The 20916-nt window shown below is 44.6% G+C and overlaps 1 long non-coding RNA gene across 1 annotated transcript; it reads left to right on the top strand.

Moving 5' to 3' along the window:
- The first annotated feature begins 791 nt into the window (after window positions 1-791).
- LOC145546599 (uncharacterized) lies at window positions 792-5118 on the top strand. Its single transcript, XR_014083068.1, has 2 exons — window positions 792-3066; window positions 5013-5118. It is a non-coding gene; the product is annotated as an uncharacterized LOC145546599 (long non-coding RNA).
- Window positions 5119-20916: the final 15798 nt, after the last annotated feature.

Consider the following 20916-nt stretch of genomic DNA (forward strand, 5'->3'; position numbering starts at 1 on the left):
TCAAATACATATTTTCTTAGTCCCCTGGGCTCTTCCACTCTGTGCTCCAACAATCCCCAGCCCTTCATTAGCGATGCCTAGGTGTCTCCACAGATTTCAAAGGGGTGCCAGAAAGTCTCCAGATGAAATAAAATGTGCTATAAACCACTAAGGGCATAAAATTCTAGACACCTTGTTTTCCATGTAATGTTTCCTTTTCAAAACAAATATTTTGAAATGCCCTCTTGACTATCCTGTTGATACAGGCAGAAAAACCAATAAAATGCATAACTCTTTTTTTTTTTTAAAGTTGTAGTAAAGCATACATGTAAAATTCACCACTTTCACCATTTTGAGGTATACAGTTCAGTGGCATTAAGTACAATCGCAATGTTCTATAGCCATCAGCACCATCCAGCTCCAGACCTTTTTCTGTCTTCCCAAACTGTAACTCTGTACCCATTAAGCACTAACTCCCTTACTCTCTGCCCCCCAGCCCATTGCAACCACCATCTACTTTCTGTCTCTAAATTTGACTCCTCTAGTGACTTCATATGGAGCTTCTCAGATGGCACTAGTGGTAAAGAACCTGCTTGCCAATGCAGGGGACATAAGAGATGTGGGTTTGATCCCTGGTCGGGAACATCCCTTGGAGGAGGGCATGGCAACCCACTCCAGTATTCTTGCCTGAAGAATCCCATGGACAGAGGAGTCTGGTGGGCTACAGTCCATAGGGTCACAAAGGGCTGGACATGACTGAAGCGACTTAGCACGCCCACATACAGAGACCCTATATTAGTGGGATCTTACAGTATTTGTCTTTTGTGACTGATTTAGTTCACTTAGCATAAAGTCTTCAAATTTTATGCATGTTGTAGCCAGTGCCATAATTTCCTTCCTTTTTAAGGCTAAATGATATCCTGTGGTATGTCTTCTAGACAACATTTTGTTCATCCATTCATCTGTGGATGGGCACCTGGGTTGCTTCCACCATTCAGCTATTGTTAATCATGCTGCAGTGAACATGGATGTGCAAATACTTGGTTGAGTCCCCACTTTCAGTTCTTTGGGGTATCTACCTAGAAGTGGAATTGCTGAATCATTGGTAATTCTGTGTTGAATGTTCTGAGGACCCTGCATACCATTTTCCATAGCAGATGCACCATTTTACCACCTCCCCTCCCCGATCCTGGCATAATTGTTTCACAAAGGAGGAAAAATAGGCAAGTAACTTGCAATTGAGTAGTATGTAGTGTTTCAGAATGTAACACTGAGGCTGGAACGCAGAGATACATAACACAGCCGTTAGACTATCCACAAGTACAGACCAGAGTGCAGATGTGATGAAACCCATGCTGTTCCTGAGTGTGTTGACATCAGTGATTTTCCACAAACAACAAATCAATGCCATCTCCATTTGACTTGTTGCATTCCTTGTGTACAACATACAATGGATATATATTAAAGATGTGTACAAGTACCTTGATATTTACATGTGAGACAAAATTATACTCAGAACTTTATGAACAAGCGTTTTATCTTTTTTTAATCCTGTTTTTACAGCAGGACATTTGAAAGATGTGTGGGGTGGGGAACATTTTTTTTTTATTGTGCAGCACTGTTCTATGCCTCACCTGCTAATTTCCAGCAGCAAATTCCCCCAAACCCCCAACATTGTGACCAAAAAGTGCCCCTACAGATTCCCTAAATACTCTCCAGGGAGTGAGATATGGTCCCCATTATGAAATGTCTAGCAAGCCCACCTAGGATCTAAAACATAGTAGATAAGTGACCTTTGATTGCTTCACAGTAAGGAGAATTGTTGGCACAAAGGCGTTTAAAGATGTTCAAGGAGTCCAAGATTTTGGTCACAAAAATCACCATCTAGAATTTCTTCTACTGATTTCTTCCACCCCACAAGAGCTCAATTGTTCTCAAAATCTGTTTACAGTGCTCAGCTCATGGGTGAGAAGCGTCCCAGAGCGTGAGCACGTGTGGTGTGTGTGTGTGTGTGTGTGTGTGTGCGCATGTGCTCAGTTGCCCAGTTGTGTCTGACTCTTTGCGACCCCAAGGACTGTAACCTGCCAGGCTCCTCTGTCTGTGGAATTTTTCAGGCAAGAGTGCTGGAGTGGATTGCCATTCCCTCCTCCAGGAGATCTTCCTGATCCAAGGATTGAACCCACATCTCCTGTGTAAAAATTCCTGCAGTGGCAGGCAGATTCTTTACCACTGCACCACCTAGAAAGCCCACGGTCCCAGTGGGAAGATTTGAAAAGAGGGCAGATTTGTGAGACATTTGAGGCTGATTCTCTAACACTTAAGAGATTAGATGTAGGGAGTGAGAAAAAGATGAAATAAAACATGGCCTAGTATCCTTGCGATTTGGTACAGGGGAACTGTCATAATATTAACATGGAGAGGGTGAGTGAGTGTTATACTTAGAGCCGGCCCTGGAGTTTGGCTGATGGAGGGTGCCTGTGACTATGTGTTCCACTGTGCAAGGGAGCTCGAGGGCATGCTCTGAATGGAGAGGGTGGAACTAAGAGACAGCTGGTTATTAGTGGTTCTGAGATATAGCAGGAAGAGCACAAGGCATTGGGAGAAGGAAGACTAGGATTTAGGTTTCTGCTCTACCATCAGTAAGATGTGAGATTTGGGACAAATGGCTGACAAGTGTCAGTTTGTTCATCTGTAAAATGGGCTAATTCCAGCCCCAACCCAGCACCCAGGGCACTTGGGTGACTGTATCATAAAAAGGCTGTGCCCTTTTATCTGACACCTGCTGCCCTACTCACCTCACACCTTAGATGTTGGTAAATACCCTGTGTATCAGACAAGGTTCTCCAGAGAAAGAGAATTAACAAAATATATGTTTGTGTACGCTAAGACATTTTAAGGAATCTTAAGGTTATTTTAAGGAATTTGTTCACATGTTTGTGAAGTTGGCAAATCTGAAGTCCATAGGGCAGCTTGGCAAGCTGGAAACTCAGGATTTCTATGTTAGAGTCTTGAGGCAGAATTCTTTTTTTTTAAGGAACCTCATTTTTTGTGCTTGAGCCTTCAACTGATTAGACAAGGCCCACACCAGTCCATCCTAATGGAAATCAGTACTGAATACTCATTGGAAAGACTGATGCTGAAGCTGAAACGCCAATATTTTGGCCACCTGATGCAAAGAACTTCGTTTGAAAAGACCGTGATGCTGGGAAAGATTGAAGGCCAGAGGAGAAGGGGATGACAGAGGATGAGATGGTTGGATGGAATCACTGACTCAATGGACATGAGTTTGAGTAGGCTCTGGGAGTTGGGATGGACAGGGAAGCCTGGCGTGCTGTAGTGCATGGGGTCACAAAGAGTCGGACATGGCTGAGTGACTGAACTGAACTGAACCCCACCATCAAAGATAATCTTCTTAAAGTCAGTTGACTGTAAGTGTTAATCATAGCTGCAAATACCTTTTCAACAACATCTAGACTAGTGTTTGACTAGAGAGGTCCAACCCACGACCAGGAATTGAGCCCTTGGGATCTACTCCACTGGTCACATAACCAACAACACACTCCTGGCTTGCTCTGGGCCTCATAGCCTTCCTTAGGAAACTGACTGTCACAGCACAGTCCCTCCAAAGCCTCAGGAAGAACTTTCTATAGTAAAGTGCCCCGGTTAGAACATGTAAGGTTCAGTATCTCCTCGGCTAAGCATGGTTCCAGTGCTGTCTCTAGTGCCTTAAACCCCATTGAGTTCAACCCACTGGAGTGCCAAGTACCTACATTGTTGCCAGGATCCCTGAGTTTCCCTGGCATCACTGCCCATGTCCTTCCTCGCTAGACTAAAAGGCCCCCGTGGTACATGCCATCTTCCCAAAGAGTGGGGCCCTCTTAGCCCTCTGCCAGCAGCTGAGCCTCTTTGTTGGCTGCCAGGTGGTTCCTTCTTCTCCTAGGGCCTTGGGCGCCAGCTCTTTGGGACCATTTGGCTTTTCTAGGTCAGGCTGCAGAGAAACTAAGGAGTTGTGGAGAGTATGGCTTTCCTAAAAGATGAGTCCCAGGTAGCCTAGGCCCTCTTGCTGCTCTGAGCTTGCACTGTATTTCACCCCTTGCTCTCTTGCCCTATCCCCATCGTTCTACCTGTGCCCCAGCGCCCTTAGCAATCTGTGAAAATAGGCAGCTATTATTACGATTTTCACCAGTTTTGAGGACATAAACTCTTGTGGTTTGCACCCAAATTTGCTGTCTCTTTTTACTTGTCACCTCCACGAGACTAAACACAGCCCCCTCCCAACTCTCTCCCCATTCTTGGCTTTCAAAAGAGATTCCTTCACACCAAACATTTTGTAAATATCAGTAGAATTTCCTTAAGACTTGGCCATGATAACTGGTTGAAGTTCATTTCCTAACCAAATGGACCTAGGGATACTTTGTCATTTATTTCTTCTTTCATTTATTTATTCATTTATCCCAAATGTGACTACTTCCCAGGTGCAAAGCTTGCTCCAGCAAGAGTCAGCCCTAGAGGGAGTGAGGTGGTTATGAGCATTTATTTGTCTGTGTCGTAGTCAGGAATGTGGACTCGTGGAAAACATGCTGACTGTGGGCTCAGCATGAAATTGCCCTTCCCTATGGCTTCCAACTGAAACACTTTGCGTCAGGAGACATGCTACTTTTAAATCCCATCTCAGCTGCGCAGCCTCACCCAGGCTGGTGGGGAAGGGGTGGGAGGGTTGGGCGAATCGGCTGAGGGGTGGCTGTCTTTTAGTCCCACCTCAGCCCCACGGTGGTCAGGCTTGTTGTTCAGTCACTCAGTCATGTCCTACTCTTTGTGACCCCATGGACTGCAGCATGCCAGGCTTCCCTGTCCTTCACTATCTCCCAGAGTTTGCTTAAACTCATGTCCATAGAGTCAGTGATGCCATCCAACCATCTCATCATCTGTCACCCCCTTCTCCTCCTGCCCTCAATCTTTCCCAACATCAGGGGCTTTTCCAATGAGCAGGCTCTTCGCATCAGGTGGCCAAAGGATTGGAGTTTCAGCTTCAGCATCAGTCCTTCCAATGAATATTCAGTGTTGATTTCCTTTAGGATTGACTAGTTGGGTCTCCTTGCTGTCCAAGGGACTCTCAGGAGTCTTCTCCAGCACCAGAGTTCTAAAGCATCAATTCTTCAGCGCTTGGCCTTTATGGTCAGCATTTGCTAAATGACACACAGACTCTCCAGTGCTATCACAGTTCTGAAGTCAACCATAAAAGGCCCCAAAATGGGTGGCAGCCTAATTCTTAGAAATTCCTGCCCCCTTCCCTCCTGTTTCAGAAGTTCTGGCAATTGTAATGGAAATGTAAAGAGCAGCCTGGTTGTGTCTCTGCCGCCTCCTGGCCTTTGGCATCTGGGCCTAGGTCACCTGCCTTCTCCCTCTTGTCTGATAGAACCTCACGTTCATTCCCCTGACCTAAGGAAGGTGACTTTGGAGTTCTGGTAGCCACATTACCATCTTCCCCTTCTTCCCGGGGTCTCAGATAGTATTTCTCTGTGTTCACAGCATGTGTGGTTTCCCAGGGGGATTGTAAACTCCTTGGAAGCTGCCAGAAGCCTGAGATCTCTGAGGCACCTTTCCTGCCTCCTCCATACTCTCCTCTCACGAAAGCACAGTCCTGGCTTCCTTTCTTTCGTTCTTTTATACTCACCTAAAGGGCCCAGGGAATTGGCTCTATGCAGGTTCCCTTGAGCTTTCTTGCCTTTGCTGGTCTCCACACCTGGCCTGATGTCCCCTCTGCCTCTGCCTTTCCGAAGCCTGATTCTCCTCTCCCTACTTCAGCTAAGTCCCCTATCCTTGGATTTCAGACCCCTTCATTCCATTCCCTTTGTGGCATTTAAAATAACAGCAACAACCAACCTCTGTCTGGAGAGAAGAAAAAACACATTTTTTTTTTCTTCTAACCAAAATGTTTTGGGGAATAGCTGCCACGTATCTCTTATATATATATTTTAAAAAACTATGTATTTATTTATGGCTGTACTAGGTCTTCGTTGCTTTCTCTAGTTGCAATAAGCAGGGGCTCTTCTCCAGTTGCAGAGCACAGGCTTCTCATTGCAGTGGCTTCTCTTGTTGTGGAGCATGGACTCTAGGGTGCAGGCCTCAGTAGTTGTGTCTTGAAGGCTCTAGAGTGAGGGCTCAGTACCTGTAGGGTATGGCCTTATTTGCCCAGAAGCATGTGGAATCTTCCCAGAGCAGGGATCAAACCCATGTCCCTTGCACTGGCAGGCAGATTCTCAACCACTGGACCACCAGGAAAGTCCATATCTCATATTTACTATGAACAGATTTTTTATATACATGTCATTCTTAATGGTCACAGCAACACCTCGAGATGTGTGTTAGTATGCCCATTATACAGACAGAAGAACTGAGGCGCAGAGACGCCAGGTCCCTTGTTCAAGTTTATCCAGCCAGTGGTCAAACACAGGTCTGCCTGACTTCAAAGACTTCTAATCCATCAGAACATGTGGCCCATGGTGAGGCCATACTTTTTTTTTTTTTCTGAGTCTCTCTTTTTTTTTTTTTTGTAAAAGTTGAAGTATAATTTACATACAGTACAGGTAGCAAATTTTATGTATACAGATTGATGAATTTTTACACGTCTATATACCTGAAACACATACAAATATAGGTATAATACTTTTCTCTGGGTCTCTTCTTATAGATTTGGAAACGAGGCTGGGCGAGGACGGGGAATTTGCCCAAGAGGCAGATGCATGACTCTGGCCCAGGCCTTCTTATTACAAATCCCAGACTTCTTCTACACTGCTGCTTCTCATGGCGGTTTATCCTGCTGGATAGTCATTGATGTTCACAACTAAATTCTTCCACCTGATTCAAGCATTGTGCGGGTAAGATTGGTGTTGGATTCACCTGGTTGGATCCCCAAATTGCCAAAACTGATGTGTGACCACTGGGGCTTCTGAACTGTGTTACATGGGTAGTTGATTGGAGGGTGTAAGATCTACAGATAGGGAGGGAGGTGAGAACATCTTTGAGGATAAATTCCTATGTCGGGTGGGCATATCCATTTGGGATTCTACAATCCACCTGATCAGGAGCGACCTACATAAGGCACTGGGCTCTTGGCAGGTAAGGTAGGCAGACTGTGAAAACTAACTCTTCTCTCTTCATAGTTTTACCAGGAGCCCCTCATGTGGGATGGTGGGTGATGGAGACTTCCACTAACAGTGGTCACTCTCAAATATGAGTGATCGATCTGGGCATGGGGTACTCTGTGAGCCCGTCACTAGCTCCTGGGGTGCACATTGAGAGATCTGGTATTTGCATGGAACTTTAATGGTTTCTTTTCTTGATTGCTCTTTCAGAGTATATGGGAATTAACAATAATAAGTACTGATGGTTCTACTGAAGGAGAAACATGCCCTTTGATAGGCTCTGTTTGGGTCCTCTGAGAAACAGACATGAAATGTTTGAGGGATTTTCAGGGAGTAACAGCTGTGAAGAACAAAGGAGAACAGAGCAAGAGTGGGTAGGAGACCCTCAGAGCACAATGAAGGTGTGCCACTGGTGACACAGGGCAAGACACGGGGATAGGGGAGGAAAGAGCCTCAGACTGCAGGGCAGGCTGACAGGGAGTGTCCAGCAGCAGCGGTCTCAGAGGAGCACTGCACTGGGCAGAAGTGGCTGCGCTCTGGTCCGCCCCTCGTGCTCAGTCACCTGTGGCGTGACTCCAGGGGGAGGGTAGCCTTGCTGCACACACTGAAGGCACAGCTGCGGGAGGCTGTCAGCCCACTGAGTCCCTGCCAGTGGTCTCCTGGGGACAATGCATCTGCATGAAAGACAGAGAGAAAGCCAATGCTTTGGGCCCAGAAACATCTGCCTTACTGGTCACATGGCCACAGGTAAACACGTAAGTTTTTTTCAAGTTAATTAACTAATCTTTCAGTTGCTCAAAAATTGTTAGCTATCTTCCCTTCTGGGAGGGTTCAATAACGGCTGGCAGGGTAGATAAACCTGGATTCAAATACCGTTTCTGCTACTTGTTAGCGGTGTGATCTTGGACAAGGTATCTAACTACTTTGGGATTCAGATTTCTCTTCTGAAAATGTAGAAAATAATTTTTAATGTCATAGGGCAGTTGTGCGAATTCAATGACATAATCCATGTAAAGGAGGAAGAACATGATAGCTGTTTCGTGCCTGAATTCTAGACAGGTGTCCCTCTTAAAGGGCCATGCTTGGCAGTGGCCAGCAGAGGGCAGCATTGCTGCAGTAATCCGACTCAACTCTGGGCTGATGTAATTGGGTCTTTGAAGTTCAGGGCAGAAAAAACCCAAGATCTACAAAGTGCAGCAGAGTGACCAAATGACAGGCTGTACCAGAAGAGATGCAATGGCCCAGGAGCCTGGACAGAACTTTTTTTAAAAAAAGTATTTATTGGTGGATGGTTGCAATGAAATAGAATCAAGAAAAATGCCAAGAATTGAACGTTAGTAGCTCTCACACTGATTGAGCGTGCAAAACAAAACCTTATCGAAAAGAACATATTTGCTCTCCTTGAATGTGTCTTGTGGGCCTCTGGAGTCTGGTGACCTGGGTTCTAGTTTGTTTTTATAATTTGTGCCAGAGAGTAAGACATTCTTTGAAAACACTTGGAATGCAATTTAAGGATCAACAATCTAGAGTTGATTGCTTTAAAGTGGAGCAGCTTTGGACTTAAAGGACATCTGCTATCTGATGCCAGGGCAGTTTCTAAGTAGCTGGGTGGCTTTAAGCAACCAATGGGACATCTTTCTGGGGAGAGAGACAGCCTTCTGAAGAGTCTAGAGTGAAGGGCCAGGGTGAGGATTATCATTATTCCATAGTCCCTGAAACATCCCCTCAAAGTTCTTGATTTGCCCTGTGTTACCCTGCAGGACATTCTTCTGGCTTAAAGAATCCATCTGCAATGCAGGAGACCTGGGTTCAATTCCTGGGTTGGGAAAATCCCTTGGAGAAGGCTATCTACTCCAGTATTTTTGCCTGGAGAATTCCATGGACAGAGGAGCCCGGTGGACTACAGCCCTTGGGGTCACAAAGAGTTGGACATGACATAACTCTCTTACATTCTGCAGGACATTCTTCTGGTTTCTCTAGTATCTTGGATAAAAGGGGACATTTTCTTACCCTCCCTGGACACTTGTGACTAACTGTAACCTTTACTATCTGGCCTCTTAGGAGTCTCTCTGAAATAGCATTTGCTGTTGTTCAGTCATTTGGTCATGTCCGACTCTTTGTGACCCCATGGACTGTGGCATACCAGGCTTCCCTGTCCTTCACCAACTCCCAGAGCCTGCTCAAACTCATGTCCATTGAGTCTGTGATGCCATCCAACCATCTCATCCTCTGTTGTCCCCTTCTCCTTCGGCCTTCAATCTTTCCCAGCATCAGGATCTTTTCCAGTACATCGGCTCTTGGCAACAGATGGCCAAAATATTGGAGCTTCAGTTTCAACATCAGTCCTTCCAGTGAATATTCAGGTTGGTTACCTTTAGGATTGACTCGTTTGATCTCCTTGCAGTCCAAGGGACTCTCAAGAGTCTTCTTCAGCACCACAGTTCGAAGGTATCAGTTCTTCAGCGCTCAGCCGTTTTTACGGTCCAGCTCTCACATCTGTACATGACTACTGGAAAAACCATAGCTTTGACTCTACAGAACTTTGTAGGCAAAGTACTATCTCTGCTTTTTAATATGCTGTCTAGGTTTGTCATTGCTTTTCTTTCAAGGAGCAAGTGTCTTTTAATTTCATGGCTGCAGTCACTGTCCACAGTGATTTTGGAGCCCAAGAAAATAAAGTCTGTCACGGTTTCTGTTGTTTCCCCAACTATTTGCCATGAAGTGATGGAAACTGATGTCATGACCATCATTAAACACAGAAATCCCTACTCCTGTTTGCCATGGAGCCTTGCTTCATGTGCAGAAATACAATTCTGTTTTATGTTGTTTTCAACCTAAATGCTTAAATCCCTGGCCCATCCTGTACCTAGCATTCCACGGTTCACCTTTTTCACTTAACTGCATACCTTAGAGAATTTCCAATGCCACATGTCAAAACTGACCTTGTTCTTTATGACAATCTGATGGTAATTCATTGTATGGATTTGCCAGAGTTAATTTAAGAAATGCCAGATCGATGGACATTTAGACTCTTTCCAATTTCCCCTGTTTCAAAAAAAATCCCCCAAAACTGCAAGATCATACTGTGTGTCTTGTTGTCCATATCTGCAAATATTTAGGATGAATGCCTAAAAATGGAGTTGCCAGGTTACAGGGGGTGAGCGTTTACAATTTTGACAGATACTGCCAAGTTGCTTCCAAAGGCTATGCCTATTTACATTCCTGTCTCTTTCTAACACTCTCTTTATTATAGCCCACAGATGCCAAGTAGGTTCTCTGTCATGAACTGATGGACTTGAGAGGCTGATTAGCCTAGCAGTCAAGAGCTAAATGTTGCATTCAAACCCTAATTCAACTCTGCACACTTTATGTGAACTTGAGCAAGTCATTTAACCTCTTGTGATTTGGTTTTCTCAGGGGTAAAATGATACTATGACTAGTTCCTAATTCCCCAACCCTGATTAGTGTATTAGAAAGCAGAGGCATCACTTTGCCGACCAAGGTCCATATAGTCAAAGCTATGGTCTTTCCGGTAGTCATGTAGAGATGAGCGAGTTGGACCATAAAGAAGGCTGAGTGTCAAAGAATTGATATTTTTGAACTGTGATGCTAGAGAAGACTCTTGAGAGTCCCTTGAACTGCAAGGAGATCAAATGAGTTAATCCTGAAGAAAATCAACCCTGAATATTCATTGGAAGTACTGATGGTGAATCTGAAACACCAATACTTTGGTTGCCTGATGAGAAGAGCTGCCTCATTGGAAAAGACTGATGCTGGGAAAGGAAAAGGGGGTGGCAGAGGATGAGATGGTTTGATAGCATCACTGACTCAATGGACATGAATTTGAGCACACTCCGGGAGACAGTGAAGGACAGGGAAGCCTGGTGTGCTGCAGTCCATGGGGTTGCAAAGAGCTGGATATGACTCAGTGACTGAACAACTACAACAAACTTTCATTTAAATCATATGTCCCTTTGATAAAAGATCTAGTCTTTAGGTCAGTGGGTGGGCACTCAGGTTTGCAGGTATGGTCTGCTGGTTTGACGACCCTGTATGGTCTCTCCTATTCCATTTTACTCTAGGAAAATTCTTTTTTTTTTTTTCCGGCTGCAGATATTTTTGATTTAGAGAGTGTTGGCCAACCCTATAGAAATGCTCTTTCACACCTGTGGAATATCATGTTGCCTGACATTCACTTCTGTAGCACGTCTAATCCTTTCCAGTCCTGGGATCTGTAATTATATACACCCCTTCTCAGCTCTGGCTGCTGCAGACGCACTGCTGGATGGCTTGTCTGTTTCCTCCTTACCTTCCAGTGACCCCTAAAAGAGTTGTTACCTGGAAGGTGAATGTCTCCGGCAGAGGTAAATGCACTAGATATAATCACAGGCTCCTCTGTAGGAGCCAGTGAGCGCCTGGTGTGTTACTGGTGGGGCTGGACTTGACTGTAAGTGGCTATGGCTAGCAAACCCACGTGGGGTGGTTCACGTGGGGTGAAGTCATGACCAGGAGCAGAGAGACAAGGAACACACCTGAGTGCGCATGCATTACACCTGGGCCGTCCTATAAGGTCGACAGCAACCTCAGCCTAGAGTGGTGATTTATAACAAAATTAATTAAAATGCTCGTTCCTTAGCCACACTAACCATCTCAAGTCCTCAACAGCCCCTTGAGACTTCTGGCTTCCATTTTGGACAGCACAGATACAGATCAGTTCCATCACTCCAGAAAATTCTGGTGAAAAGCACTGGTGTAAAGTGTGGCAACAGGAGCGGGCATGCTGGGACCTCAGCCAAGGCTGCTGGGGGGGGGAGGGGGGGGTGGGAAGCAGAGCCCTGCCCCATTGGCTAATACAAGATGGGTTGGGGAAACATGCTGGGCTTCAGAGGTAGGCCTTGGACCTGGCAGTGCATAGCATCCCAGGAATGAACAAATTCAAGTGAAATTTCCTTAATGCTATGTGGGGAGGCTGGGTTCATCTTCTTGGCATGATCTTGAGAGTCTCAGGTGGATGGGAACCCCAGGAATCAAGCCTGCACTGAGCATTGTACATAGATGATTTTATCCGACCTTAGGGGGAGATCATGCCTCATCTCAGAGATAAGGAAAGAGCCTCAGAGAAGGGAGCCCAGGTGGAAGCACTCCTGTGACTGCTCCGGGCTGCCTCAGTGTGGGGTAGAGGGACTGAGTTCCGGGGGGGAGCAGTGGTCTGAACTCTTAGCTGGAAGCTGGCCGAAATCCAGCGGGGTAGTTGAGATAGGGGTTTGGGTCACCTCACCAGCTCTCAAAGAGGACTGGAATGGAAGGCAGAGAATAGGGGGCAGAGCAGGTGGTCCTGGGACAACGGGACAGACAACTTTGAGGGTGATGCTGCTGCCTCAGGGTACATATAGAGGCTGTAGTGATGCACCCTGTAGATCTGAGAACGAGACTGGGAGGGTAGGACTGTCATGCAGTGGTGTCATGAACGTGAGCTCTGTGGGGTCACACAGCCCTTCTCTGAACTCCACTTCTGTCATTTATTCCTTTGCAGGCGCTGTGGAAATCACCTCTGTGAGTTTCAGTTTCCTCCTCTGTAGAATGAACATGGTAAGATGGCATTTGTTATTATCATCATCATCTTTGGAGCCTCAGCTCTGAATACCATGCTTAACATAAATAAGCCCTCAGTAAAAGTTGCGTGGAATTGAAACCAGTTGTGAGGGCTGGCAAATGTAAGGGTTGAAACCAGAGACCACCTGGATGAAAAGAAAGAGACCTACCTACCCAGGTGTACACCAGGGCAATAATTACTGTAAATGACAAATCATTTATCTCTGGCCCACCAAAAGTTCCAGTTTTCTTCAGTCTGGGGAAGAGTGAGGTGTGGCTAGGCTGGCTGAGTTTTGATCCTCACCCACGGTGGTCCTGGGTGCCCAGGTATGGTGTTGTTGCTGGAACTCTCCACACCAGTGTGAGCTGTAGCCTCGATTCTTTCCTTCTTCTGACCATCCAGCTGGTACTTGTTGGGATCTCCCTCCTCTAAACAGCACATACACAATACATATTCCGGGTTGATTCCCTCTAGGATTGACTGGTTTGATCTCCTTGCAGTCCAAGGGACTCTCAAGAGTCTTCTCCAGCACCACAGTTCAAAAGCATCAATTCTCATGGTCTTAAGTTTGCCCAACAAATTAGTTCCTCTGAGTCTCAAACACAACCGTTAGCACCAATAGTACATTCACATATGTTGTTATCTCAGTTGACCTTTACAGCCATCCTGAGAGGTAGCCAGACCATGTATTTTTAGTTCCTTCCTATAGATGAAGAAATTGATGTTCAGAGAAATGAATTCTTCGGGTATCTTGGCTAGTAAATGATTATTTAATTGTAAATAACCGAACAAACACTTTTGGGACTGTCCTTAGAAGCATTCTTTGTTTTACCCAGAGCAAAGACTTCCCATTTCCTCATAAAGCGAGCAGAAATGATTTTGCAAAACAGCTGTGGGAAAGTTTTAAAGTGAGAAGCATTGTGTTGGAATTTGGTTTTTACTCTCTGCTCCCTGAGACCCCCCACCATTCACATTGGAAGTTGGGGAGAGAGAGCTCAGCTGGCTGATCTGTGAGCTATTGAAGTTTTTGCTTAAAAAGGAAATTTGATCTGTGTCTAAGTGGCACTAATGTGTGGGCTGAAAGCTGCTACTGTAAATTCAGCAAGGGATTCATTAATGCCGTGAGCCTCCTGGAGCGCCGTGGATGGGTGACCTCTGAAATAAAAGCATAACCAGGAAAGATAAGGCTTCATGCATGATCTACAGGACTCTGCTCCTGGTGATCTTCAAGATATCTTAAGTCAAGAGTACTTAGGGCCAGGAAGCCAGAAGTTGGGTAGGGAGGGGGAGACCACCCAAAGATTAAATGATACCACACAATAGATTCTTGGCTTTTTGAAATTCTTTGGCAAATCTCCTCCCTTGCCCCCCATTCTCTTTGCCGGGAATAGTTTTTACACTATTCTCTTTGCTGGGAAAAAGAGGCTATTTTTGAAAATACTACAGTGCAGTCAGTAAGGTTCATATATTGCTGATGGGAAGATGGAGCTGGAAAATCCAGTAGTTCCCTGTATCTGTGGGGTGATACTTTCTAAGACCTCCAGTGGATGCCTGAAACTGCAGATGATGCTGAACCCTGTATACTGTTTTTTCCTAACATACATACTTATGATAAAATTTAAATTATAAATTAGGCACAATGAGAGATTAACAGCAATAACTAGTAATAGAACAATTATGACAATGTACTGTAGTAAAGGGGCTTCCCTGGTGGCTCAGAGGTAAAGAATCTGCCTGCCAGTGCAGGGGACACGGGTTTGATCTCTGGTCTAGGAAGATCCGCTGGAGAAGGAAATGGCAACTAACTCCAGTATTAGTGCCTGGGAAATCCCATGGACAGAGGAGTTTATTGGGCTACAGTCTATGGGGTTGCAAACAGTCGGACATGACTTAGTGAGTAAACAACAATAACACTGTAATAAAAGTTATATGAATGTGGTTTTTCTGTCTCTCTCAAAATATCTTATTGCTCTGTACTCACCCTTCTTCTTGTGATGATATAAGGTGATACAATGCCTATATGATGAGATGAAGTGAGGTGAAGGATGTAAGCAGTGTGACGTAGCATTAAGCTACTAATGACCTTCGGACCATAGTCAGGAGGAGGATCAACTGATAACCTAGAGGCTACTAAATGATTAATGGGTGGTGGCTGGTGTAAATAATGTAAGTACATTGGACAAAATGGTAATTTGCATCTTGAGTGGGACAGATTGAGATGGCTAGAGATTCAATCAGAATGGCACCCAATTTAAAACTTATGAATTATTTATTTCTGGAATTTTCCATTTAATATTTTCAGACCACAGTTGACCTCAGGTAACAGAAATCACAGAAAGCAAAATCACAGAAAAGGGGGACCATGGTACCAGTCAGAATCCTGCTGGGAACCCTAGTTTTTGGGGTATCAGATGGCTTTGTAAGATTCTGACTTTGATATGTGGTATGGGTTTGGGGTATAGAGGACCAATGACTCTGTTAAACCAGCCTTCTCAGAGCTTTCTCTTTTGATATCAAAGCTGTCTTGATCATAGAACATAACCGTTTTTATTGCAAATCAATATTCTGGGTTTGGATTTCAAATCAACTGTTGGAAAGATTATGTTTCACTGCTCCCCACCTCCAAATCTGCTTGTGGCTGTTGTTCAGTCACTAAGTCATGTCCGACCCTTGGTGATTCCTTGGAGTGTAGCCCCCAGACCCCTTCTGTCCATGGGATTTCCCAGGCAAGAATACTGGAGTGGGTTGCCATTTCCTTTTCCAGGGGATCTTCCCCACCCATGTCTCCTGCAGTGGCAGGCTGATTCTTTACCTCTGAGTCACCAGGGAGGCTCCATGAGATAGACTGAGAAGGTAATATTTTTCTTGAAAGCCAAAAAGGATGCAGTTTTTATACTTAACCAAGTGAGAGCTTTATAAAGGATAAGAATATCACAGACATGGGCAATGATTCGACCTCTATGTTCAGCAAGATATAATAAATTGTGCCCACTTGTTTCTATGGCTTCATATAAATAATGATGACAATTCCAACTACCATTAATGAGTATCTACTGTTAAAGAACATTTTCTGAAAGGGTAAAATTATGATTCTTATGCAGATATAAAATAAAGGCATGATGAAGATTTTATTTAACTCCTAAATTAAATAAGAATAACAGAAAGGATAGGAGCATGCAGACTCTCTACCCTTATAATTAGATTGGACACCGAAAACCAAAGCCATAGGTTTTTAGTAACAGGACTCTGTGCTGTTATTCTTTCTTCATTAGCATGACCTGATTCTTTCAGGAGTCTGCTGCCCAAGCAAATGCTTGGATTGGTCATTACAAGAACTTACTTAAGAAGCCACCCTAGGATTCCTGGCCTCCCTTGCTTTAAAATCCCCACCTTGCTGTTTCTGCCAATCTTGGACAGTTGTATCATGATCTTTACCCAGTCCTAACGGAGAGGATGAGATGGTTGGATAGTATCTCCAATTCAATGGACATGAACTTAAGGCAAACTCTGAGAGATGGTGAGGAACAGGGAGGGCTGGCGTGCTGCAGTCTGTGGGGTCACAAAAAGTTGCACACCAGTTAGTGACTGAACAACAGTCGAACATTAGAAAGATCTGCCTTGAATGCAGTGTTCAAATCACAATAAATTCTGACCTTACCTTTGCCTCTTTGAGGCACTCCCAAAGCTCTCAGAGATGGTGCTGTGTTAATGCAGTGAGCACTTAACAGCTTTGACATATCAAGAGGCTGTGCTGGTGATATTTGGAGAGCCAGATTTGGAGTTCCCACTGAGATCCAGGTGGGTCTTATTGCCATGGCCAGTGTGTTGGAGTACAAAACCAAATGCCCTCTCAGGGCACTGGGCCTTCTCCTTCGGGACTTTCAGCCTGTGAAGACAGGGCAGGTATTGATAAAGAGAACTTGCATCAATTAGCTCCTGCTGCTGCTGCTAAGTCGCTTCAGTCGTGTCCGACTCTGTGCGACCCCATAGACGGCAGCCCACCAGGCTCCTCCTTCCCTGGGATTCTCCAGGCAAGAACACTGGAGTGGGTTGCCATTTCCTTCTCCAATGCAAGAAAGTGAAAAGCAAAAGTGAAGTCGCTCAGTCGTGTCCGACTCTTAGCGACCCCATGGACTGCAGCTTACCAGACTCCTCCATCCACGGGATTTTCCAGGCAAGAGCACTGGAGTAGGGTGCCATCGCCTTATCCATGATTAGCTCCTAGATACGACTTTATCTCCTTTCCTAAAAATAAGAGACCCTCAGTGTCCAAATTTGAAAAAAAAAGTTTATATCCTTGGTGAAAATCTGTTTGTCTCCTTGTCTTTGTCACTTTTGTTGTCCATCCATAGGATGAAATTTGTAAGGAAGACGTGTAGGTCCTAAAATAAGCCCTTCACGTTCAAAAAAGGAGAAACCTTCAAACTTCCAATGGTCTTCATTTCTTAATTGGCATAAAGAAAATTCAGATTTCAAAATCACATTCTTAAGCAATTCTTTGGCCAAAGCAAAATAAAAAAAGTGTTTATCTTCACACTTAGAGCACTGAGAACTAATCTGCACCTCACTGCATATCCATGTGATTCTGTGTTCTTCCTCTCTCTTCATTAGCATGACCTGATTCTTCCAAGGGACTGCTGCCCAGGCAAATGGTTTCATTGTTCATCCTGAAGATTCCTTGAATCCTTTGCTTTGAGGTCTTCCAACTCTGGACTGTAGAACTGTGATCCTTACTCAAAGCCTAATCAAGCCCTGTTTTGAAAACCCGCCTGACATCAAACTTCCAATTCTTAATACATTTTGACTTTTCCTTTCTTCCTCAGAGACACTGCCACCATTTGTAAGGTGGCATTCTTCCTTGGAGGAGGAAATGACAACCCATTCCAGTATTCTTGCCTGGAGAATCCCATGGACAGAGGAGCCTGGCAGGCTATGTCAGTGGGGTCACAAATGGTCAATCATGACTGAAGCGACTACGCATTTACACACTCTTCCCTCAGCAAGCAACAAACTCAGCTTTGTCTTATCAAGAGGTTGTGTTGGTGGTATGTGCGGAGGCAGCTTCTGATGGATGTTATACTTATTTTCAAGGCGATGTCAAAGTGCAGAGACTTTTACAGATTGGAAGGAAATGAATTTGCAAATGACTGCAAAACTCTCTTTATTTTTTTTTTAAAAACTCTCTTAAAAAAAAAGACGGGAGGAGGCTGGTTATCCCTCCACCAGACAGAATATATTTGCATGTCTATAGACAAAAATTACTTGCATTGCAATCAGTTATCTACAACTTACAGGGCTATAAAAAAAAGCTCAAAGGCAACGAAAGCAGCAGATCTCCCACAGAATCAAAATCAGATGCCCCGGAAGGATGTGCTCTAGACAATGCATAGTTTTCTCCTGAAGCACAAATTCTTCCCTAAATGCCTAGGTGTTGGGTGTCTAGGACGGTTCTCGGCCATTTCCCAAACAGCTTGGCTTTCATCTTCAGCGCATCCTACAGAATGAATACTGTAATTTCCTTTTTTTGTAAGTGAGGAAACTGAGGCTCAATGAGGTTTTTCAGAAACCACAAAAATGGTAAAATAACATGGGCAACACATGTTCGGTTAGTGAACACATCACATAGTGAGAGGAAAAACTGCACAAATCTTTGAATGGTGGAGACAAAGGGATTACTGGGCATTACCAGAAATGCTATTGAGGCTGTGTGTAAAAGAGATGGCTAATGGGAACATGCTGTACAGCACAGGGAGCTCTACCTGATGCCTTGTGGTGACCTGAATGGGAAGCCCAAAAGGGAGGGGACATATGTATATATGAGGCTTCCCAGGTGGTTCAGGGGTAAAGAATCTGCCTGCCAATGCAGGACATGCAGGAGACGTGGGTTTGATTCCTGGGTTGGGAAGATCCCCTGGAGGAGGAAATGGCACCCCACTCAAATATTCTTGCCTGGAAAGTCTCATGGACAGAGGAGCCTGGCGGGCTAGAGTCCACGGGGTCTCAAAGAGTTGGAAACGACTTAGTGACTGAGCAGGAACACGAGATAGGTATACATATGACTGATTCATTTTGCTGAACAGTAAAAACTAACACAACATTGTAAAGCAACTATCCTTCAATAAAAATTAATTTAAAAAATAAAAGAAATGCTGGGTACTCTCCAGTTCTTCGAGTTTTAAAATTTTATATATAGGGGTCTGCACCTTTCATTGTCTCTGAGCTGTTTCATAACTCTGTAAGAGGAAAAAGACCCCGTAATAATGTAAAAGATTCTTGTCCGCAATCAATGCAAATGAATGTCTGGTGGAGGAAGCCAGTCTTGCATCTCTTAACAAACGTGCTCTAGCTTTTCTGAAATACAATCAGCACTTCTGATTGCCTACATGTGTGTCTGCTCTTTGACGTCTCCTTTGAACCAATTGAACACCTTAGGGTGCCCTCATTACTTGATGAAAAGAATAGAATCCTTGACGTGTGTTTATTTTATATTTGCACGAGAATCGTGATTTCTAGCTTTTCAAAAACTCTCTTTAAACATTTGGAAAGGAGTTCAGCCTTTCATTAGTCAGCTTGGGGCACTTAGTGTTTCAGGCCATAGGGGAGATTAGTGGCTCTTCTAAGGCTCTCCTTGCTCTGAAATTATTAGATTTTATGACTACATACCTGACATTCCTAGAGCGGCACTGTAAGCCTTCTATTGTTTTCTTTCCTGAGCTATCTGATAGCGCAGGCAGTCTGTTAAACACAGTCTGCGCAATTAGGCCCAGCTAATGTCTTCCTGACTAAAACGCCAGCATAAATATCTCACAGCAGCAAGTGGTTGAGGGGCCAATTAATGGGGACTCACTGGGTGTTATCATGGAAACAGGAGTGACTGTATGGATTCTGAAAAGTGAAAAAGTGAACGTGTTAGTCATTCAGTTGTGTCCGGCTCTTTGTGACCCTGTGGGCTGTAGCCTGCCAGGCTCTTCTGTCCATAAAATTCTCCAGGCAAGAATAGTGGAGTGAGTAGCCATTCCTTTCTCCAGGGGAATCTTCCCAACCCAGGGATCTAACCGGGGTTTCCTGCTTTGCAGGCGGATTCTTCACCATCTGAGCCAGGTATATGTGACTTCTTTCTGAAGATGTTTGAATTTCAGATACAATTAACTAAGCGTTTGAGTCCTTGGAAGTTTCACAGCTATCACTCTAGTTCTCTGACCCATCTCATATGTCACCCCAGGGGTCTTTGCATACTTGGGACCCCTGCTTTGGTGTCCTTAGACTTGCATCATTAATTACTTGGTATAATGTACTGCAGTTGGAGTTCTCAAGTTCAAAGCATCAGCAAATTCAGATGTATTCAGAAGATAGAGTTGTAGTTAATGGCCCTCTTTGCTGCAAGTGATGAAAAACCTCATTTATGGCCCTCAGTTTTCTGGAAAACCCAACTTATGCTTGTTTAGGCAAAAAAAAAAAATCTTCATTACGTCACATGGCAAAAGACCTGAGGCAAGATGAGTCAGGTACAGCTAGGTTTCCGTAATGTGCTCAGTCACTAAGTCGTGTCTGACTCTTTGTGACTTTATGGACTGTAGCCTGCAAGGCTCCTGTGTCCTTGGAATTCTCCAGGCAAGAAAATTGGAGTAGGTTGCCATTTCCTCCTTCAGGGGATCGAACCTGAGTCTCTTGCATCTCCTGCTTGGCAGGTAGATTCGTTTACCACTGAGCCATCTGGGAAGCCTACAGATCTAGCTGTAGGCTTAAAAAATGTCATTAAGACCTGGTTTCCCTTTTTCTCTCTGTTCTTCTTCCTCTGGGTTCACTTCACTGTCAGAAGCCTTCCCCTCTGATGACATCAGGCGACTCCTGGTTTGCAACCTCATTTCCCCAAGACCAGAGGAAACCAGTTTGGCTTTCATCAACTCTTTTCTGATTGCTCAAACCAAAGGCTCAGGATCAGCTCTGATCATTTAATTTCCATGATTGGGTCACAGGCCCATCTCTGATCATCATGCTGGTCACTGTGACCAGGAGGGTGTGTTATTTTGATTTGTCAGGTTTAGGTCGTATGTCCAATCAGGGGTGGATATTCACTCTGCGTCCCACCCAAAGCACAAAGAATGAGGTGGGGGTGGGGGGTGGGGGATGGTGACACTGCCTAGAGGGAAAAAAGGAAATCTAACTATTGGAAGCCCAAACCAGCACACAGGAATAGTA

The sequence above is a fragment of the Giraffa tippelskirchi genome, chromosome 4 (genome assembly GCF_054371585.1).
Source record: "Giraffa tippelskirchi isolate mGirTip1 chromosome 4, T2T-mGirTip1v1.2.pri, whole genome shotgun sequence".
In the NCBI taxonomy this organism is placed as follows: Eukaryota; Metazoa; Chordata; class Mammalia; order Artiodactyla; family Giraffidae; genus Giraffa; species Giraffa tippelskirchi.